Below are 24,083 nucleotides of genomic sequence, written 5' to 3'. Positions count from 1 at the left end.
CTGAATTGGCTTCTCCAGAAGGGCCAGAATATTTTTTCATTAATCCTGTTCCTTGGCACCAAACTCCGATTTCTTCTTCTTTCCCATAGAGGCTCTTTTATGAACTTACCTGAAATTAATAGCAAATCTTTTGACTAGGGCAGCTTTTCTCTCAGCAACTTCCCTGTCCAATGGGCAAAATTACCATCTACATCAAGAGGTTCCAAACAGCAGAATGAAATACAGAACTGACCAAAGTCCAGGTAATTTAGGGCACTGATATATTTGACTTTATTTTCGAAGTAGAGGAAAAGCTACCCATCCCCCACCACCACACCTCGAGCCTCACCACATGTACTGTTTTCAAACAGTGCATGGATGCTGCGTGACCTCTTTCTTGCTAGGCTCGTATTTTATTCCTTGCTGTCCTCAAGGAAACCCTAGCTTATTAATTGTTAAACATGTTAAGAAACTGGGGATTCATTACACGCTGTTCTCAATTCAGAAGGCTGAACAGCCAGATGCCTGTCCTATATCCAGGAGGTTGATATTCAGTAATGTATCATTATAATGTAGCTGGTGTAATGAAGCTGAGGTCCTGGGTGTGATTCCCAGGGTACCAGTTACCATGGCTCTCTGGCTGCAGACGGTCCCTCTGTTCTGATGCTCTGCTTCAAATGGATGAGTTGGTCAAAGTGAGACTGAATGAGGGGCTGTGACCAGCACATCATCGATACTTCAGGAACAAGAACTCACAGCATGTCCCTTAGTGCTAGGATGTGTGCCAGTTCCTTCTTTCAGCCACCCCTAGCCAGAGCTGAATTCCTCCCACTCTGAATGCCTTCCACCTTTTTCTGGTTTTCTGAAACTTACCACACTCCACTCGAGATCCCAGTAATTAGGGTCCACAGATTGTCTTCCCCGCTGGGTTGTAAACGCCTTGAAGACAGAAACCCTATTGAACACGTTTTTATATCTTTTCCAATGCTCATGCATGCTCAGTCAATATTTGTTGAAAGAATGGATAGAAGGATAGATGGTTGGAAAAATGGATGGGTGAATAAGGTGGGAGTAGTCTTTGCAGTTCTGTTGGCAAGTCGAGGATGGGTAGTGCAGAGATGTAAAATACAGTGTCATAGTCACGCCTGATGATCCTGCTACACCTTCCACAAAACTGATTAATCTAATAACGCAGTGGACGTCGATTACTCATAACATGCTGATAATGCATGGAATTTCCCTTCCCAACGACAGAACCAAATCCTGGGAAATAGTCATGGCACATCTAAAGCTTCTCCAGAAGACTGCTTCCATTTTAGAGAAAAGAAACAGAAAACAGAGTGGTTGAATTGTTCCACATGACTTCATGCAGTACCCGGTAGGATCAGTGGAATTAGCAGGTATATTAGTTATCTGTTGCTGCAACAAATTACCCTAATATTTAGCAGCTCCAACTAACAAACACATATTTTTGCAGTTTCCCTGGGTCAGGAATTTGGAGGCACTTTCACTGGCTGCCTTCATCCCAAAGTCTGTTTTAGGGCTGCCATCAAGGTGTTAGCCAGGCCCAGCTCAGAAGGATTTGTCCCAAGCTCAGTCACAGGGAAGGTGACAGATCCCAAGTTCTCAGTGGCTCTTGGCCTTGGTTCCCACATGGCAGCTCACATGTGGCAGCTTGTTTCCTGCAGACTGAAGACTCCAAGAAGAGTGAGAGAGAGCAAGCAAGATGGAAGTCACCATCTTTTTGTCACCTATCCTCAGAAGAGACACTCCATCACATTTGCCATAGTGTACTTGATAGAAGTGAGTCAGTAGGTCTGACCACACCTAAGGGAGAGGTTGGCAGAAACACCAGGAGGCAGGGATCCTTGGGGACCATCTCAGATACTGTCCACCATGGTGGACCCCCAAGAACTTACAGAAGGACCATCTGTGAGCTGCCGCTTGCCTGCCTGTACATATAGTATTGGTCGGAATGTAATGCCAAGTAAGAGATGACAGAAGCCACCTGCCTCAAAAGTGAAATCTGCTTTCTCCATCTTGACAGTACACAAAGGTGGATGTGGTTTCTTGCTAGAAAGTTCTGCCAACAACCGCTCACATCCCAAGTGGCATCTCAGCCTCGTACCTTCATTGCCTCAACTCGCTTCAATAGATGGCTGTGGATTTCTGGGAAATTCCAACACACATAGAGGCTTGCTGAGCATCTGCAGTGAACCCCTCAGACTAGGACCCTGTGAGTAGGCAGGACCACTTTCCCAATGGGATCAGCGATCAAAACGCTGAGTGTGGGGGTGGAGGAAGGAAAAATCCTCCCTGACGGTTGGTGAGGATGAAACTCCATTCTGAAGCCTTGTCTCTTGTGTTGGAAATGAATGCTTTGAATTGACTCAAGTCCCCTAGGAATTTATTCCTTTGTGTCTCTTAAAGCGAGGCTTTCAGGATAGACATAATCAAAAAGATGCAGTATAGTGGACGAGAGGCAGAGGGTATTTTTAAGCCCCTTTGGCTTCCAATGGTCATTTGCCCTGAAAGTCCACGGTTACTGCCAAATCTCCTTAACTCCTTAAGCAAGATAATGACATTTTATTAAAGAGCAATTGCTAGATTATTAGCCAGCGGGCTTAAAACCCTGAAGTGTCATCATTCTCCCGCTTCCCTTGGCTCAGATCAACATAGTTTCAGCTGCTTCTGAGATGTGAAGTTCAGAGCCAGCGGTTCTCGCCATCTCCTTTCAGAATTAACCAATAAATTAGAATAACTAAGTGAGAAAGGGTTAGACAAAGGCACTGTCAAAACCAGAGGCCAGGGTCTGGGTCATTTTGAATATGAAACGAAGCATGGTTTATGTTTGGTATTTTATAGGTTTTAAAACAAAGCTAAAGTATAGCATTAAGGATCAAGGTCAGGGTGTTATCTTTTGTGGGGTGAACGGGGTGGGGGTGGCGGGGTCACAGCTCATGCCAGCAACGCAGCCCCTCCTTTCTCCGTAACATTTATTTTCCCGGGCTTCTGTCTAATTAATATAAGGCCTTGCTCGAGCACACTGGCCCTCATTGGGCCTGTCACTCGTTAATCAAGCGACCCTTCTAGCCTTGGGTAATGACCTTGAAAGAATATATCAGCCCATGATGGCGGAAGTGAGGAATTAAATTGTTTCTCTGAGTGCTTATGGTCATTGCTGACAATTTATATCTCACAGCTGCCCTGGGCTGGCCATACTGGCCATTGTGCGGCAATCATTTTCCTGGCCGGGAATGGATTGTGGGCCGGACAGGGACCAAGCTGGCCTCCTGTACATCTCCATCTTTATGTTATTTCCCCTCCCTGCTCCCCCCTTCTTTAAGCACGTCTTTGTTTGAGCGGCAGGGATTGTACAAAGTTAAAAGCTTTGTCATTAAGGCCACCAAGAGCCAAAAGCTGGGGTAAATCCTGTGTCTGCCTGTCCCCGGCTTTGTCTCCAAGCCCACTGCTTTCGCCTCTGCTGATGTCAGGCTACAAAGGGAAGTGTCTTGAGAATTATGTTGGCTCGAAACTCATAAGAGAAAAATTACTGGAAATATTAAAAGGCTGTAAAGGGTGTATTGTATACAAGTGATTAAGCCTGAACCCTTTCTGGGTCTTTCTAGGAGGTCAGGGAGATATTGGCTGCTGGTCCTAAGGGGGATTGGCAAGGATAGGGACTTGCATCCTTTTGCCTTTTATGGTGCTCTATTTAGACTTAGTGGTACCTTGGGGTCTGCCGGTGTGTGGCAAACATCATACCCTCATACCAAGATAAATGTTATCTGCACCTGAAATTAAGCCTTGTACATCTACTCACAGTCTGTATACCCCGTTCCCCTCTTCTGTTTGTTCTCCTTGAAACTAAGTGAGTCTTAAGAGCTCTTTTCCCGTGAGAAAGTCTTTTTCCTTGTTTTACTGCACCAGCAGTTGGGTTTCCGAAAGAACTGAGAGGAAGATTTTTTTCCTCCCTGTTAGCTAAAATTCAACAAATAAACAGTATGCCTTTGCAGAGCTCAAGCTGCAATGACTGGATTTTGTGTGCGAAGCTTTATGAACGCCATGGCCTAGCTCTGGGTTGTCCTGGGTTTTCTCTTGTGTAAAGACGTTTGCTAGTTATCACGAAACGGATGCACTAAAACTTCAAAGACAAAGCACCAGCAGGGACCTCCAGCGGTGGGGAGAGAGTTAAGTGTATGTTAAACCTAAATCCTGAGTCCTTCCTTGCACTGGGTCCAGGATTGGCGACTGCATCTGTTTTTCCGTATTGGACCATGCCTTTCATACACGGGAAAAATTCTCGTGGGGTCCAGGTGGTCTGAGAGATTCTTTTGGTCACAGCTCACTCCCAAACTTGGGGAGCATTCTTATGGGACCATATCATGTAGAGTGGGAGGTGGAAGAGGGGGCAGGATGAGGAGAGGTCTCGTCTAATTGCCCAAACACTGGGCCTCTGTGGAAATGGGACATATATTCCTGCTACCCTCAGCCTGTCTGGAGAAAGCCTGGAAAAGGCAGGCTTCTGACAATATAAGTGGGCATAAAGTCAGGTTAACAGAATGCAAGCTGACCACATGCACACTGATCCTAACAAGATTCATATCGATGTTTGACTTGGAAGGGGTGAGCCCATGGAATACAAAGGCCGCATCATTTTAATCCATTTTAGTCTTTGGATTCTTTTTTTTTTCTTTACCTTTTTACAGCCCCACCTGAGGCATATGGAAGTTCCCAGGCTAGGGGCTAAATTGGAGCTGCAGCTGCCAGCCTACACCACAACCACAGTGACACCAGATCCAAGCCACATCTGTGACCTACACCATAGCTCATGGCAACCCCAAATCCTTAACTCACTGAGAGAGGCCAGGGATCGAATCCACTGAGTCACAACAGGAACTCCCTATTCTTTGGATTCTTTACTCCAGTGGTGGCTTTCAAATAGTAGGCACCGAAGAAAAAAGGATTTGAGTGGTGGGAGTGATCCATCCATCAAAACATCTGGGTTAAGCTGGTTCTTCAGCTCTTAGGGAAATGGGACAAAACTAAGAGTCATGAAAGTGATTCTTACCCCTCCATCTTCCTGTTTTCCATTACATGCACATATGCTAATAGAAAAGGCATAACATTGAAAGAGGCCTCCCTCCCAGTCCTGAGGCCACCACTCACCGGAGCATCAACTTTGCAAGAGTCATCCCTTCTCCAGGGGCATCAGAGTCTCCGAGTCTTCTATAAAAGCATTGGACTGGCTCATCTCAAGGGTTTTTCCAACATGACATTTCTAGGATTCTCCAGGATGGCCGTCATGTTGTAGAGGAGACAGCCCAGTCGCAGGAGGAGAATGTTAGTATGTAAAAGAAGCGACCAGGGTCAGCTATGTGCCTTGAATGTGGATGGTGCCCCTGATGTAGCTGCAACTGGTTTGTGAAAGGAGTTATACAGTGAAAACCCACATTGTTCAAATCCACGTTCGCACTCAGCCCACTGTCTTTCCCTGGCTCAGACATTCATGCCAACTACTCCCTGTGGCTTCTGGCACAAGCAGAACTGCCAGGACGTCATTTTTTTTTTTTTTCAATATATAATTCTAGCAATGCTATTTACCCCAAGAGTTTACAAACTGAAACGATGGAGATTTTGAAAGCTTCATTTGCTCTTTTACCTAAATTCTCAAAACCAATCCATCATCTGCTTTTAGGCTACCCATGAGTTGGCTAGATTCTTATTTAACCATCTGTGCTTCTGTGTTTTCCATGACGGAAGTCTTAATTGCTCCATTTAAATATTATAGGTTGGTGTGCTTGTTTTGATAAAGGAGAGAGTTTATTTGAGGCAAGAGTATCTTCTTTGTGAGGAGCGTATGAGAGGCAAGGCAAAGTCAAGGAACAGAAACTTCAGGAAGTGGTGAAAGAGAAAACTTACCCATCTCCTAACTTACATTTTTGTCATCCCTTCTTTCAGAATATACACATGAAAAAAAAAAAAAAAACCAAATAACTGAGTTTTCTTCTACCCTGCCCCCAGCACCACATAAATTGCAGTGAAATGTGTCACACATCCAGGTGAGTGGCCATATGCAAGGGTGATTGTGACATCTGGACATGTGAGAAGTTACCGTGGGTATGGTGCGTGTTCCTGAATGTGTCAGTGAACTCAGCCTGTGGGACAGGGCCACCATCTCCCCAGACATCACCAACCCTGCCCCCAATGTGGCACCTCATATGCTATTAGTAATGGGTGCAAACTGGGGGGGGGGGTGCGCATGTAGTCACAAATTCAGAAACCACTAGTGCTAGTGCTTAATCTGAGTGGTAAGAGTTCACCTTGTACCAGGCAGGTACTGTGTTCTGAATGTTCTTTGCTAAGTAGCTTTCATGTGTTTTTGTTTGTTTAGCCTTAAATTTCTTTTTCAAATTGTAAATATTCCCAAGTTGTCTCATTGGAAGTCATGTATATTTGTTATGCTCAGAAGCTATGAACATTCGTGCTCTGATGTTGAACTTCGTTGATTGAATAACAATGAATTCTTCTTCCTGTATTCATTAAGAGCAGACATATATAACTGACAGAACTTCTGTGAATCATTGGATAACCAAGGCTGCCATGCAAACTTGCTATAATTTTAGCTAAAAGGAGAGGAACTTGGCATTTTCATCAAGGCCTGTGAAATCTTTATTATGGGAAATACTACCTTTGCAGACTCAGGATTCTAAGGACTCAGGGCTAGAAACCACTGGGTTTTCTTTTTCTTTTTCTTTTTTTTTTTTTCTGGTGAAATTTTAGGTACACTGATAGGAAGAAGTGAAAAAATTTGGTTTCTACGTGATTTCATCTTTTTGAGCAGGATCCCAACTAATTGAGAAAACTATTCTTGGAGTTTTCCTGGTTTTCACAGATTTTTCCCTTTGTCTCCTTTTACTGCAGTTTCTCCCAGTGGCTTCCATGAGAGTCACCAGGGGAGGTGGCGGCGGTCGGGGGCGGGGGGGTTGATGTGGGTATTTGGAACACAAGTATGGGGTTCAGAGTAAGCCAGAGGTAAACTCCTCCTCCAACCTGTCTCTAAGGTCTATCTGTTCATTTACATAAAAGTGGACCAGTGCTGTTCTGATAGGTTCAGAGTTACTGACTCAGTAACTTAGTGGAACAAATGGTTATCACTGCTATTAGTGACAGTTCACATTCATCCAGCATGGTTGCGTACCAAACTCTATTCTCAGCTCTTTACAACTACCCTTTTAAGGTAGAGCTATTGTTTGTATTTTGTTGATGAGATTCCTCAACTAGAAAGTGACATAACCACAGTAACATCTGTTTTCTAATCTCTGTGATATCCACCCACCCGCCCAACCAACCAACCAAGGAGACCTAATTCAAGTTTGATCATTGAAGGCTAAGATTCCCTAACTCCTTTAAAAGCAAGAAGCTATTTATGATGTCTTGGTTTTACTGTGGTATCATTTTCTCAAGTGCTTTATCTGGTCATCTGAAATGTGTAAGGGCCGCAAGACTATTTTGTGTATTATATTTTGTGATAGTTTTCCTGGTATCCTTAATCTTAATTAAGAGTCTATTAACTATTATCTATGTCTATTATGCTATCAATATCATTCCAGTATATAATAATCTCTTTCCTTCTTTTCCCTATATAACTTTATGGATTCTCCTAGAGCAGAATCTATGTCTTCATAGTCATCTTTAAATTTTTTAGTGTACATAATATATGCTAAATAAATGTTTGCTAAATTGATTTTGTCTAAATTTGCACTTAACTCCATAGATGACCCAGTTTATTCCCTCAATAAGCATTAATTTCACTTCTACTTTATACACTTGTGAGACATCAGATATTTGCTGAAAGAATGAATGGTGTCAGTAGCCTCCAGAGCAGAAGGGACAGGAAGGTGAGGAAGCTGGGTGGGGACTTTTGATTTTTTTTTTTTTTTGTCTTTTTAGGGCGGCACCCACAGTATATGGAGGTTCCCAGGCTAGGGGTCAAGTCGGAGCTGTAGCCACTGGCCTACGCCATAGCCACAGCAACACCAGATCCGAGCTGCATCTGTGGCCAACACCACAGCTCACAGCAATGCCAGATACTTAACCCACTGAGTGAGGCCAGGGTCAAACACATGTCATCATGGATACTAGTTGGGTTCATTATTGCTGAGCCACAATGGGAACTCCAAGGGTGGGGACTTTGAGAGGCAGCATTATTTGCTCTTTGAAACCCAAAGAAAGAAGAAAACCAATATTTGTGAGCTGAAATTAACTAAAACAACTAGGTTATTATCTACTGTCTAAAAATCTACCTCCTCAACTGAAAGCCCATGGTCAATCTTTGCTTAACACATAAATTTAGAAAAATTTCAGACAAGTTTGTTCACTTACGCCTAATTTCAGTTTTCATCCTAGATGAAGACCAAAGGTGATTTAATTCCAGTTCTAATTTCTAGAATGTGGGGCCATTTGTGGAAGGTTTTGGAAAAATGGAACTTTAGGGATTAGGCATAACCATAAAATATAGTAATGGTTGAAAGATACAATAATATTCCATTAAATCTTTTTTTAAATGAGGTTTGAAGTAGCACTTTCTAAAAAGATTTTATTTTTAGAGAATTTTAACAACAAAATTAAAAGGAAGTTACAAAGATTTCCCATGTACCCCTTACCCCCACATAGGCACAGGCTCCGCAATTATCACATCACTCACCAGACGGTACATTTTTTTTTTGATCAAGAATGAATCTACCATCACTTACATGTAGAATCTAAAAAAAAAAAAAAAAAGAAAGAAAGAAACCAAAAAGGACACAATGAAATCCTTTGCAGAACAGATACTGACTCGTAGACTTTGAAAAACTTATGGTTTACAAAGGAGACAGGTTGGGGCTGGGGGAATGGGCTGGGGGTTTGGGATGGAAATGCTATAAAATTGGGTTATAATGATCATTGCACAACTATAAATGTAGTAAAATTCATCAAGTTAAAAAAACAATAAAAAAAGCAAAATGCCCTTTTATTTTGATGCACAGAATGAAATTTTTGCTTCATCTCTCAGATTTGTTTTATTTTTTAACTCTCTACATTTACTTTCTTTGTGTACATGTGCTCTTTTCGCAGCTGTGAAATTTTAATAAAAGTCAACGTATTTTAAAATGCAAAAAAAAAAAGAATGAATCTACATCGATACATACAAAGTTCATAGTTTACTTAAGGGTTCACTCTTGGTGTGGTACAATCAGTGGGTCTGGACAGCTGTATAGTGATATTTATCATCATGATATCACACTGAATACTTTGAGTGCTCTAAAAATCTTTTGTGCTCTACTTATTCATCTCTGGCTCTCTCCCTTGTTAAAAACTGCTATTTTACTTTTTCTATAGGTTTGCCTTTTCTAGAATGTCATGTAGTTAGAATCACACAGTATATAGTTTTTCTATATACTTAATTGATTGATTGATTGATTGATTTCTTCCACTTAATCCTATGCATTTAAGGTTCCTCCCTGTCTTTTTATGGTGTGATAACTCATTTCTCTTTAGTGCTAAGTAATATTTCATTGTCTGCAGGTACCAACTTATTTAGCCCTTCATCTGCTAAAGGACATCTTGGTAGCTTCAAAGTTTTTGCAGTTATGAATCAAGTTACTATAAACATCCATGTGCAGATTTTTGTGTGAATGTGTTTTCCAACTCATCTGGGTAAATACAAAGGAGTGGGATTGCTGGGTCATATGCTAAGAATATGTTTAGTGTTAAGAAACCACCAAAGTGTCTTCCATAGTAGGACCATAGCATCTTGCATTCTCACCAGCAATGAATGAGAGTTCCTGCTGCTCCACATTTTTGACAGCATTTGGTGTTATCAATGTTCCAGATTTTAGCCATTTTCTAATAGGTGTGTAGTGGTATCTCATTGTTTTTACTTAAATGTCACTGATGACATAGGAAGTGGGGCATCTTTGCATATTCTTATTTGCCATCTATATATATTCTCTCATGAGGTATATGTTAAACTCTTTGGTGCATTTTTAAATCAAAATGTTTGCTGTCTTACTGTTGCATTTCAATAGTTCTTTATTTTTGATAGCAGTCCTTTATCAGCTGTGTCTTTTCCAAATATTTTCTCCAGTCTGTGGGCTTACCTTCTGTAAGGCAACACTTTAAAAATAAGGTTCATTATCTAAAAAAAACAAAAAAACAAAAAAACCTCACTCTTCCATCCCAGAGTTGGTGAAAAAGTGCCTGGCATGAAATTAAGTCAAGTATACAATGAGTCTATATAAACCAACCCCCAATGGCAGCAGTTTCCATCCTTTAAGTATGTAATTTGCCTGGTACCTAAAATACCATAATTTTAGTTTCTAAAGAAAGGCTTCCAATTTTTTTTTCATTCCAAGTATACTCCTAATAAGCCTACTTCTTCTCCCTGAAGTTTTTGCTTTGAAAATGGAATAGCCTTAATTCCCAGTAGTTTGTGAACAGTATTACTTAAATATCTGAGTATGTTCACTGCTCAAATCATGTGTTACTGGCAGGTAACTTGTGATACAGCACAGAGACCTGGATGTAGAGGTACCACTCACCCTCCTCTAGAAGGAGGACAGGGAGTCATTGGGGTTGACTTCTGAACCCCCTCAGCCCCCAAAGTCCTGGGAAGAGAGACTCTGGTGAAATGAGGACAGCAAAACTAGGCAGGTGACTTGTGACCAGGAAGGACCAGGGACAGAGAAAGGTGGTCTCACTTGGAAGGTAGAAAAAGGAAAGGAAAGAAATTCCAATTGACTAAAGTATGAGCTCAAAGGTACGTGATTCTGAAAGAGGGACAGTTGATGAATGACAGTGAATAATAGGCCCACTGCAGAAATGGAGTGAAAGAAAGAAAGAAAGAAAGAAAGAAAGAAAGAAAGAAAGAAAGAAAGAAAGAAAGAAAGAAAGAAAGAAAGAAAGAAGGAAGGAAGAAAGAAAAAAGAAAGAAGGGCACACCATAATTTCAGAACAGGTAAGATTTTAGAGAAATACAGGAAAAAAGGATACACAAAAGAGAAAACTTGGGAGTTCCCATCGTGGCGCAGCAGAAACAAATCCAACTAGGAACCATGAGTTAGCAGGTTCAATCCCTGGCCTCATTCAGTGGGTTAAGGATCCAGTGTTGCTGTGAGCTGTGTGTGGTGTCAGTCACAGACAAGGCTTAGATCTGGCATTGCTGTGGCTGTGGTGTAGGCCGGTGGCTACAGCTCCAATTAGACCCCTAGCCTGGGAGCCTCCATATGCCTCAAGTGGGCCCTAAAAAGATGAAAGACCAAAGGAAAAAAAAAAAGAGAGAGAAGAGAAGATTTGTAGGAAATCTTTTTAAAAAGACTCCCTAAATGTACATCTTAGATAAATAAATGAAGAGGGAACAAATGGCTCTGTAAGTCCAATTATAATAACCAAGAATGAAGAAAATATCTTTTTTTTCCAATGGAAATGTTTCCTCTTCTGGTTTGCTGGTGGTTTGACTCCTTGTCACAAATAATTGTTAGAGATACTGGAAAATTTTTTAGCCTTAAGATCAAGAAGGATGTGCCGTCATGAATCCTCCAGATTTTGGCAGATTGCCTTTTTTCCTAAGAAATCGATGGGTTTAGAAATGTTTATATCTATCTGCTTACTTAAAGGAGACTTGGGAAACTCACATTTTCCATTAGCAGACAATGAACACTACTTAGTGCCTTTCTGCTGTTACTAGACTTTGCAAAATCTCCTAGCCTTTGTTACCCTCCCTCTTTCGTGCAACAAATCTCAGTGCTTTTTGCTCTATGGCGTAATGTCCACTGTTCTTTTTAGCTCAGAAAACAACTTAACCTTTTAAAGGCAAAATGGTCACCAAATATGTATCCTATGCTTTTCTTTTTCTTTTTGTCTTTTTAGGGCCACACCTATGGCATATGGAGGGTACCAGTCTAGGGGTCGAATCGGAACAGTAGCCACCAGCCTACACCACAGCCACAGCAACACCAGATCCAAGCTGCATCTGCAACCTACACTACAGCTCATAGCAATACCAGATCCTTCACCTGCTGAGCGAGGAGGCTGAGCATCCTCATGGATGCTAGTCAGGTTCCTGTATCCTACGCTTTTCAAAGACCTCCTTGGACTCAGAAGTAAAGGCAGGCAATAAAGCAGAACAAGGGAAAAAAAAAAACAGCCTGAGGATAATTTAGGTTAGACAGATGGACATTTTTTTCACATGGCAAAAATCTGTTGAACATTTTTTTTATTATTTTGTTATTTATTAGTTTTTATTGAAGACTTGGCTGCATCTCTGTCTGTGGAAGTCTTTAAATTCTTGTCTCTGCAGGTAGTTGACTATACCCAACCCTAGAACTGACTGTCCCTCTCCACTAAGGCCTGGACCAGCAGAATCTCCCCTTGATCCCCTAAATGGGAAACTTACAGACCTTCTTCTCACAGAAGTTAGGGACCAGTGGACAGGGTGACTTCTGAGAATCAATTGTTGGGCAAAAGGTAATTGAACACAGCAATAAAACAAGAACTAGTAAATCCTGGAAGTGTACTTCTTCATTCAGAGAATTAAGACCCAACCACGTGAAAAAGTAAATAACATTTGTAAACAATGAAGGCTGAGTCTTAGATCAGTACTTTAAATAGTCAGTCAAAAGATGCTCTCATTGAATAGAAATTATCAGTGCAATAGATGTTCTAAGTGGCCTGCCTATATACCCTAACCCATGCTGTCCAGTCAAGACCGGTGCTAGCCATGTGTGGCCGTTACATGAAATGTGGCTAGTCCTCATTGAGAGATGCTTTATGTATAAAATGCCTGTCATCTTTCAAATACTTTTTACCAAAAACACCCAAAAAAATGTAAAGTATCTCAGTAAATTGTTTGTTAACTACATGTTGAAAGGTAATACTTAGTAATATATTAGGGGTAGTATATTAAGTTGAATAAAGTTGTAATAAACAACTTAAAATACATTAATAAAGTTAATTTTACCTGTTTATCCTGACCTTCTTAAATGTGGCTGCTAGCAAACTTAAAATTACTCAATGGAGGCTGCATGTGGGACTCATGCTATATTTCTCTTGGAGAGCACTGCTTGTACCTGAACTATTCCAGAATCTGTATCTCTGTATGAAGGGCTTCTTCTGCAGTTGTGATAGATGGAAGTAACTGGGAATTATCCTTCTTCCTCCTCTACACTGGCCCTCAAGCAGTAACTCTTAGGAGTTGGTGTATAAATTCCCCAGCTTCCTTACCTCACTGGTAAGAGAGATCTAAGATGTATATTTTGTACCATTGGCAGTATTTTCCCCACAGTGGCCCACTCCCTTGATGATTTGCCTTGGTCTTCCCAATACACCGTATGCCCTCAGATTTCTTGCCTCACGTTCTAAGAGGACTAACCCAAACTCAGGCAGTCAGAGAGGCTATAGAGTTAAGCGAAAGGTGGCTGAGAGTTGTAAAAAGTAAATGGGAAGGAAAATTCATCTGTATATTTGTTGACCCTTGAATTTTAGTGATGACTCTAAAGACAGACCTTGTGAAGTCACGGCAGAGATGACCATGCCTATTAATGGAAGCATGAGATGACAAGTGTTTCTAGAGCCAGAGGAGATGAATGGGGGACACAGATAGGCAACTACAGATGGTCTCAATTACTTTTGAATCATCTAGGCTCCAGGGAGCTTCTTATTGAAGGTGTTAGACAGTGGAATCTCATAATCCCCACAGAACATTAGGCGTTGTTACCCTCCTGGAGATATGGGGATGATTTGAAGGGACGCTCTGAAAGAAAGCAGGCCAGTCCAACTTGTTAGATTTGTCGTGAGATGATGAAGATCTCCACTGACATGCTGGCAAACAGAAGCTGGAAGAAGTAATGATCTTGAGTGAGTATGGTCTTGTAGTTTGTCAAGCATTTTCCTGGGCTCGATCTCATTTTCGCCACCATTAGGCCAGAGAGGTAAACGCATGCAGAGAATCACTGAGTTGAAAGCTATGGCAGGACTTGGTGGATAACTGGAAAGGAGTGTAACAGAGATGAGCTCCTGTCCATCTCTCCATCCACTCACATCATCCCACACAGGCACCTACTGTGTGCTAGACCCTGCTCCAGGCCTTGGGGATACAGCTATGAGCAAAGCCTCTTGCCTGATCAGAGTTCACACGGTGGAAATCATGAGGAGTGGAGGAAGGAAAAATTGTTTTGAGGAGAAGGTGATGATTTTATTTTCGGATAGATGGGTTCCAAGGTACGGTTTTCAAATGAAAATACTTTGTGGGTCTACAGACACTTTGAACTATCATTCCAGAGAAAGTGCTGAGCTGGAGATATGCTGAACATTACCTGCAAAGAAGTGGTATTTGAAACTTGTAGTCACTACCCTTTGACAGCCATGGTCAATATGTTCGAACATTCAAACACTTAAATTTGCATGCAGTGTGAAGATGATACACTTTGGGTACTTGAATATTTTTTGCATGAGTGTGAGAGTATGTTTGGCCTGTGTATGGTCATATATGCACTTGTGAGTACACATACATGTGCACACACATACATATTTTCTTTTCTAACCATGCAGTCCCATGGACCTCAGCCTTGGTAGAATGATTACAAAGGAAGATATACTGCTCAAATTCCTCAGCTACACAAGGTGATTTAATGCTGTTATCTTTTCTAGCAGTGATTGCACCTAGTAGTAGGGTTTTGTGTGACTTAACATTTCAAAATGTGTTCATATAGGTCGTGGCATTATATTCTTAAAAGACCCCAGGGGTCAGTGTTTAAGGATGATTGTGAAGAGTTTGCAATAGAGGTGCTGACATGTTTTCCCTTGCTTTCTGTCTTTGAATGTAAATTTATATCAGAGGGATTACTTAGTTCCATGTTGTATCCCATGAATGGCAAATAACCAATGGAAACAATGTGTTTGCGTTTGCACGGAGAATGTAATATTTTGACTGACTCTACATCATCTTCCAGATGGGCTTGTTTGACTGATTTAGCCCATCATTCCAGCCACACAATCATTCTGTTTAAACAGCTGGTCAGATGATCAAAATGGTTAGACATAGATACAGCTCAAAGAAATGTCTCCCATATAGAGTCCCAGATTCCTCCATGACAGGTTTTAAATGGTCCCAGATTCCCCCAGCCATAAATCATTTCAAGGGATTATTTTCCAGCCTCTTCTCCATTACATAGTTCTGAAGAAACCATATCCTCAGATTCTCATATTTGTTCTCGCTCTACTAACTCTCTCCCCTCCCACCCCGCCCCTCCCCTCCCCACCTCTTCCCCCTCCCACCCCCGCCCTTCCTTTGGCCTCTCCATCCTAGTTTAGCCCTATCTTATTGGCTTCAGACCTCCACTTCATCTTTGTTACCCAGGGATCTCTTTACATATTTGACTGGGTTATCATTAGCCAGTACATTCTGTTCCAATTTAATGTGCTGTGTCCTGGACATCCCCGAGTGCACAGAATTGGTAATTGGCAGCCTGGGAAGCTTAACAAAAAGACGACAAGACTTGCCGAGCCTCAATTGTGCTGCCCTTCTACACACACAAATCCGATTTAGGTCAATGAAAGTTATGTAGATAAAGGCGTGGAAAGGGGGCCTTCAGAAAGCAGATTTCCTGGCCTGTATCAGATTCAAAGCATTCTAGGAAGCTGCATGGAGAAGCCTCAGGAAACATGTGGGATACATACCTTGCAATGAATGTGCTAGAGTTCTCATCATTTTTCTTTATTTCTCAAAGCACAAGTCCTTTGGTTGATGAGAAGAAAAGGAAATGGGAATAAAATATCGAGATGGTAAAGATTACCAAAATCAGTCTAATTGTCATATTTGGTTCATCATCCCAGGTATTGGATAGAGAGAAAGGGGTGGAGGGGGAGGAATGCAGGAGCACAGTCTTCTGAAGGTACATCAGGGGTGCTGGCAGCTCACCCAGTCATTTGCTCATGACAATCTGATCAAGTTCACTGGCCCACCTGCACTGACCTTTCATCTCTGACCTCCAGGCAGAGATAAGAGTGACATGAAGTACTTAGGCAGAAGGTAGTTTTAGATCCAGGAAAGCTTAGTAACTAAGGCAAATAGGTGTTCTGTTTCCTTGAGCTTCAGTTCATCACTTGTAAAACAGTGACAATGACACCTGTCTCATGGGGTTATTGTGGATTAAATGAGATGACAGCTGCAAAGTTTGCTTTTAACCAATGTTGCTAGTATTATTAGTAAAAATATAGAAGAATCATCATAATTCAGGATATTTAATTCATATACAAAATAGTAATTAATAGTGATAGGACATAATTTATAAAGTTATTGTGAAGAATAAATTTGAAAATAAGCACAAAAGTCTTAGCATAGTATTGGGCCCATCATGTGCCATCAATAAGTGGTGGTCAGTTGTAGTAACAGGAGTGGTAGTCACCTACCAAATACAGGTTCATCCTTTGTTATGTCTAAAATACCACCTCTTCTGTGAAACCTTCCCTTCCAAGTCAACACAGCCTGATTCTGAAGAACCTGGCATGGCCAATGGCAGAGAATGGTTGATAATCTGCAGAGTAAATCCTCCTGCTCACTCATTTCCTCCCCTGTTGTCGGCACGAGTGGAAGATCCAGACGCTCTGTTCTCCCTCTCATGGGTACATCCATATGCTCTTTTGTTAGACCGCTTTGTTTTCAGTACTCTGGTCTTCCAAGCTCCTGACTAACCAGGCATTTGCTACTGTTCACGAGTTTTTGTGTGTCTGCTCTCACACATTTCAAGTTCACCCCAAATCAATGACCAGCTGAGCTCCTCAGGGCTCTGTCATATGGAAGAATTACCTGCCACCCCTGTCTCCTGGGCCACACTCAAGTGAAGCTATTAGATTATTTATGGTTCGCACTGTCATATTGTGCAGCCTGTCTATGAACCAATCCAGGCTTTTCCCTCCACCATCATTTAGCCATAGAGGAATCCCCCTACCATGAAGCATATGATGAGGGCTTAAGGAGGTGCCACAGCAACAGGTTGGGTTGACATGGACACACTGGCCATCTGTTCATGTAACTCTGGATATTTCCAGGTCTGATCCTAAATATACCTACCAATTCCACTGCTGATGGTATGTGAGTCTGCCAATCCAAACTTTTTTGGTTTTTTCCCCCAGGCTAAGGATCTCATCAGAGCTATAGCTGCTGGCCTACGCCAAAACCACAGCAACACCAGATCTGAGCCTCATCTGTGACCTATACCACAGTTCAAGGCAACGCCAGATCCTTAACCCACTGAGTGAGGCCAAGGATCAAACCAACAACCTCATGGTTCCTAGTTGGATTCATTTCTGCTGCACCACGATGGGAAGTCCACTATCCAACCTCATGACTCAGTTGACCTAATAATAACCAGCCCATGAAGGGCAGCTCCAGGCACAGAGTGACTTAGGGCCCCGTGGTCAGAGTCTCAGCCCTACCAAGGCTCAACTGCACAACAGGGACTGCTTTTTAAAGAGATGTCCATCTATCTTACCCATCAGAAAAATATGATTTTACCCTTCTCCTCAGATCTCCGATTACCAGCTCAGCTTTGCTGTTTCAATAATTACAGCCAGAGTTCCCATTATGGCTCAGCCGTAACAACTCAACTAGTATCGATGAGGATGAGGGTTCGGTCTCTGACCTTGCTCAGTGGATTAAGGATCCGGCGTTGCCATGAGTTGTGGTGTAGACCAGCAGCTACTGTAGCTCCAGTTTGACTCCTAGCCTGGGAACTTCCACATGCTGCAGGTACAGCCCTAAAAAAAGAAAAGAACCCAGCAATTATAGCCATCTTGCCTTGAATGGTTAAGTACCACTTTCTGACCTCTGCCATTCACGAATCCTATAAGACTCGTTTGCATTTCCTTTTGGCCACCGTGACCTATAGAGAACAGTCACCAATGAGTTTCCTAGAGGTGGCAGAGTCCCTCTCAGTAGGGTGTTCTTAACTGATTCAGTGAAGGAAATGTCCTGTAGGTCTTCCCAGGGTAGAGTCAGGGAATGGGTTCTGAAGTCTTAGATAATTAGTCTGTTCTAACATTACTACCTCTTGACCTTTCTGACCCTTTCCTGAATATACTGCCAAGTGTCTGTACTTCTCTATCCCATTTACTATAGGCCATGACCATACCCAAGCTTTTAGGAATCAACCCAAGCTGGTATTAAGACTGCCTCCAGGTATCTTCACCAGAGCATAATAGAGTCTTATTTCATTAAATTATTCCTTGATCTGCATTATTTTCCAACCCTCCTGTTCCAATATTCTTCACATCCATTGTTGTGGATGCTCCATGTTCCACCATAATTGTGTCATGTCCTACTGTTCCTTCAGTGGGTAAGCCGCTTCGTTTTGGGACAGGTACTTTATTTTCCCCCATTTGGGTTCTCCTGTGATCGAACCCTGGTCATCAGGCAATAAAGGGTGGCAGGAGTGAATCCCAAGGACCAGAAGCATGATCTTAAAAAGAACCTGCTTCAGGAGAGATCTTTGTGGGTGAGTCTAGCTGAGGGGAGACTCTTCTATTCCAGCAAAGAGGATGGGGCTGTCTTTGCCAACTTTAAATGTTCAGGAAGCCCAGAAATTCAAGATCCACCAGAATTATTGCATTTGAGGTTCAATTCTTTTTCTATCAGAGTTCTGATCTGGGCATAGAGACCTGTTGAGTCTATGTATTTAATCTCCTTTGTAGTTCTTCTACCCTCAAAATGTATCTTTGACCTGAATTTCAGCTCTGGCTGTAATGTGACTTCCATGGAAGGTGAGGGTCTTTAAATGCGCCATAATGACCCCTGGGTTGTGTAGCTGCCTAGGGTTTATAGTTGTTTAATCTGATTTTACTTTTTGAAGTTTTTCAAAACATTTAACTAAAGTCAAACAATAGTATTTGTAATTACCATTTCCCAAGGCCATGCAAATGTCACAAATACCACCCAATCTCATGGTTTGCCTTCTATTCACCCCTCCTTCCACCATACCAATGGTCAGATTCTTAGAAATTGTGATGCTACTGCATGTCATTGTCATCACCCCTCCTCATAGCAACTGCATCAGCTTGGGTTCCCCAGAAAGACCAAGAGGGTTCCTTAGAAATGACCTCAAGGAGTAGAAATGACGGGGTTCTAGGAAAGATACATAGAATAAGGGAAACCCACTTCAAGGGTGATTGTCGAGCTGGCCTCTGCAATCAGCAGTAGGTGCTTAATCCAACCTGGACCTCCTGAGGAACTTTTTGAGATGAGTCTAAGTGGTCTCCCTAGGTTGTAAAAGGCAGAAGAAATTCCCCCTTAATGTTCAACTCAGTTGGCCAATTTTGAGGTGGCCCTACCTGAATATTGAGCAGGTTCCTATAGGTATCATTTTACAGCATCAGAGAAACATAAAGCAAATGCTGAAGTTATGATACATATCCCAAGGCAGAGTGCCATCTGGCATCGCAAGAATCTGGTCAAAGGTGTTTGTGCATACCTGGTCATTATAGTAATTGATGAAATAAATGGTGGTGGAGATGTGAAAGGGGTGTGTGTGAGTTGAACTTGAACTAGATCCCACTGAGGTCTACCTCCAAGGGCCTTTCTAAATCCTCAGGTACAGACTCAGGGAGAAGCTATCCAGGGCAAGTATACTGGGTCCCGAATTTCTTCCTAGAGGAAGAAGTGGAGGAAAGGATGAAGTCAACCTCATTTCGCTCCCTGGTAAAGAGAAATCTGAGTGGCCATTTATACTTGTTGAGCTTGGTACTGCCCAGCTCCATGGACTGCCATGTACACATCATAATGCACATCGCTGCCCTTGGAATTGTCCAGAACTTGACCTACACATTGGTACGTGGTGCCTCTGGGTGATCCTCCCTACCTTAAATAGTCCAAGGGGAGCAAAATGGAGTCACCACCCTTCAGATTTCGCAGTTTAGATGAGACCTCAGATAACCAGAATCCCATATGATGGTTGGCCTCATTGTGGTCTGTATGAAAATGATGGGAAGACAGAATACAGGTGATAAATTACATGGCAGTCAGGTGGGGCATTAATTCAGCACAAATTTATTAACTATTTACTGTCCAGCTGCTGGGAGTTGAGCAGCAAACAATACAGTCCTCATTCTCATGCAGCTTATACTCTAGTGGAGGAAAATGGACAGCAAACATACCAACAAGGAAAACAGCAGGCAATGGTAAATGTCAAGAGAAGAATTCAAACCCTAGCAGCAAGTGGTTAGAGGGTACTTTAGAATTGCTATTCAAGAATGTTTTCTATGAGGGAGTTCCCACTGTGGCTCAGCAGTAATGAACCTGACTAGTATCCATGAGGACGTGGGTTCAATCCTGGTCTCACTCAGTGGGTTAAGGATCCGCATTGCTGTGAGCTGTGGTGTAGGTGGCAGATGCAGCTCAGATCCGGCATTACTGTGGCTGTGGCATAGGCCAGCAGCTGCAGCTCCGACCCCTAGACTCATACAGCCCTAAAAAGTCAAGAAAAAAAAAAAAAAGAATGTCTTCTTAGAAAAGGTGATATTAGAGCCAATATCAGAAGGCAAGAAGGAAGTCATACCATGCTCATAGGAAACAGCACTCCAGGGAGGGGGCAGCTGATAGAAAAATCTCAAAGAAGTGCATTGGGCACACTTCAGAAAGGGAAAAGCTGTGAGACAGTCTAGATGGTGGCGGGAGTGGAAAGAAATAAAGCAGGAGAAGTAGTCAGAGCCCAGAGCACACAGGACGGGCAGGGTGACTCACTCTAAATGACTGCTGGATAGATGGGGAGGGGAGCACAGTGAATACAAGATAGGAACCAGGTGGATGGTAGTGTCGTCATGCCATTTACAAAACCAGAGGGGTCTGGGTTTTTATGGACATGTAGGAGTTCTGCAGACAGAAGAGGAGAAAGGGCATTTTAAATTGGAACAGAATTGACAAAGCCCAAACAGGAAAACATTCCATTCTAGTAGCTACCATTAAGACCAACTTGTATGCGTGAGAATCAAGGTCAAAGTCAAAGCAACTAAGCCAGAGAAGACCTTGAAAATATCTAATTAATTATTATCAGTGTATGTGAACATGTATTTCTCCATGAAACTGCACTTGGAATTGATTCGATGCATTGGCACCATCCATCAAAGAGTCTAAAACGTGCCTTGAGTGTTCGTATCTGAGCCTTTTCATATTCAGGGATATGTTTTCCCTGGATTTATTCAAGAGACATAGCAGAGCCTCAGCACAGTTCTTATTTTGGGAGGCGTGTCCAAGACACGCAGCCTCCTTGGCCAAAGGAGGAGAAAGATGCACTGCTTCTATTTTTGCCATTTAAGGCCTAAGTCTCCCTAAGCCACACTTTTCATTCATGTCTGGACAATAACATACCACTGCATCTGGATGTTTCCAGTGTGTGCTATCCTCCCTAGACTGTGTTTTGCCTGTTTCTGATGATGACTTGTCGGATGATGGGGAATAAATTGAGTATGATTCAGGGTTGTCCAAAGTTCAGCTCACGCTATTTCCCCTAACTGGTTCCATGTGATAAAATGAAAGCCTTGTTTTTATGCCGGGCTCAGGCCTAACTCACATATGTGTAATGACAATCCTGAGGAGCTGCATGTCGGCACTTGACGTATGATAACTTTTCAGCTGCACAGAATAGTCTGCGGTAGAAGATGCAGGTCTTTCCCCCTAGAATATGCGTCCCCGTCCCCCTTTTTTTGTTACCATGTATGAAGGAGAACAACAAAATAGCCCTCGCTAACTGACTGAACTTCTTTCCCTAAAATATAGACGTTTGCTCCAGAGCACTTAGAATTAAACCAGAGCTTAATGTTTCCACACGGTCCATCTTACCCAATTCACAGAGAGAAGACTTGAGGCCTCAGCAAAGAAATGCAGCATATTAGAGGCAGAGTGAATTTCATAGCTCCTCTGTGAGCCTGGATAAGACCTTCTGAACAAGCCATGTGGCTTGGGATGGGTTAGCTAAATGTATCAGCAGGCATTTGGGGAAGTCACTCTACAGTCAAACCACATTCTCCTTTTTAGTCATTTTTAGAAGGACCACCTGTGTTATCCTTGCCTCCTTGCCTCTGTTCTCACATTTATTGAGCGTCCGTAATGTCTAGGTACTAATCTAATCACAAGATTTTTAAGCTCGTGGTAATTTTTCTGTTTTATTGATGGGCTGGCTGAGATTTAGGGTAAAAACTCATCTGTAGTCACACAAGTAAAAAAATAGCCAAGCTTGACTATCATGCTTCTTCTCTGCCATTATTCTGTTGTGTCTGATGCCAGGGTATGCACAGACTGGTTTAAGAAGTTCTAGTGCTCGATTCGGCAGCACATAAACTAAAATTGGAACGAGACAGAAAAGATTAGCACGCCCTGGGCAAGAATGGCATGCAAATTTGTGAAGACTTCCATATTTTTAAATCAACTATAATAAAATTTTTTTTAAAAAAAGAAAGAAGGTCTAGGAGTCCTTGCAGGGGGAGGGGTATTTTGTATTGAACTGATAGGAATATGGCCTTCAGCCCATAAACCTGGGATCTGTCACATGTACGATACCCATTCTGCATCCTCGACCTCACCTTGTTTTTCTATTTTATTCCCCCATTCTCTTTACCATATAATGTTACTCTTTTCCCCTTAAAAAAAGAACACCCAAATCAGGTTGCCCATCTCAAGGGGAAAAATAGCTGTAGGCGGCTATCAGAACAAGAGGCTTGGTAACAGTGAGCAGGGTGTTGATTCTGTCTCGAGTGTGGATATAAAACTAGAGAAACGGAGGCCGAGGAGGATGTGCTCCTCCCTTAGGTCCATGGAAGAGGCCAGCGAGCGGGGTCGGTTGGAAGCCTTTAGGAAACGCTGAGTATTCCACGCGGCGCAGCTCAGAATGGATTTCTGGACACAAAATGTGTATTATCACCCCGGTTCAGCCAGGAAGAGGGCTCTCTGAGGCCGCATGCATATTAAAGTGTGTAATCTGGCTGTTACTATGGGGAAATAATTTACAGGATCATACAACCCGCTGCCTCCTGTCATCTGCTGGGACCCCGTGGTTGCCGTGGCCGCACGTGGAGACTCGGCTACCGAGTTAATGTCACCTACTGTGTAAAATTGCACCTCAGCAGAAGGAGAAGGCTGATTGGTCTCGGTCAGGGCTGCATGTGGTGAAGGCTTAACTAGAAGAAAAGCCATCTGAACCCCCATGGCTCCTAGTGAGGGGGGTGTCGGAGCCAGGCCTGACGCAGAGGCCTGCTTTGGTGTCATAGCATAAGATCATTCCAGCTGATATGCATGGACGGTCTCTTAGCAGGTCTCTGCTAAACTTCAGAGCATTTCCGTGAGACTGTGAGTACAACAGGAGAAGGAAATCTGGAAACCAAGGCTACACATCTCCCCCATGCTATTTATTTTTGGGCGGACAGAGTTAGGAAGGCATGGGCTGTGTAGTGAGAAGTGAGTCAGAGAAGCTAGGAGCGTACTTATCCGGTAGATTTCTTAGGCATCCCTAAATATCTGGAACAGGCTGGGCAAAGGGGCACCATGGGGATTTTGGAACAAGTCGTTTTTCATGGTAAGATAGATATATTGCTATTAAAAATTTGGCATCTCAGATCAGATCAGGTCCCAGGCTTAAAGAGTCTCTGCAAAGTCAAGTCTACAGCAACACAGCTGTGGACCTGAAGCAAATCCTTGATCCACTAGGATTTCTCATGCCTTCATCTGCAAAATGATGAAGTTTGAAGGAGGTGAACTTCAAGGCCCCTGCCTCCCTGACCCCCACCCTGCATGAATGCAAGCTCCTTGGTCTTCATATCTCCTCCCAACCCTGCACTGTCCAACAGGGTACCTGGCACATAGTAGGAACTCAGAAAATAATCAGCGGAAGAGAAAACCTCTTGTGGCAGAGTGCCAATTGAATCCCTGTGCCCAGAGAAGGAAAATTCATCTCTGATGAGCCGCTTAGTGTTAGCATGGATGTTCTCCTTTGATCTACTGTGCAATTCCTCAAGTTTTCTGTCGTGGTGACAGTGGCAGTACATTTAAAGGCAGGCAGGAGAGTCTTACGGTGTCAGCTGCT

Source organism: Sus scrofa, chromosome 6 (assembly GCF_000003025.6).
Source record: "Sus scrofa isolate TJ Tabasco breed Duroc chromosome 6, Sscrofa11.1, whole genome shotgun sequence".
NCBI classification, from domain to species: Eukaryota; Metazoa; Chordata; class Mammalia; order Artiodactyla; family Suidae; genus Sus; species Sus scrofa.
The sequence above is the reverse complement of the archived record's forward strand: the minus strand, read 5'-3'. Positions refer to the sequence as shown.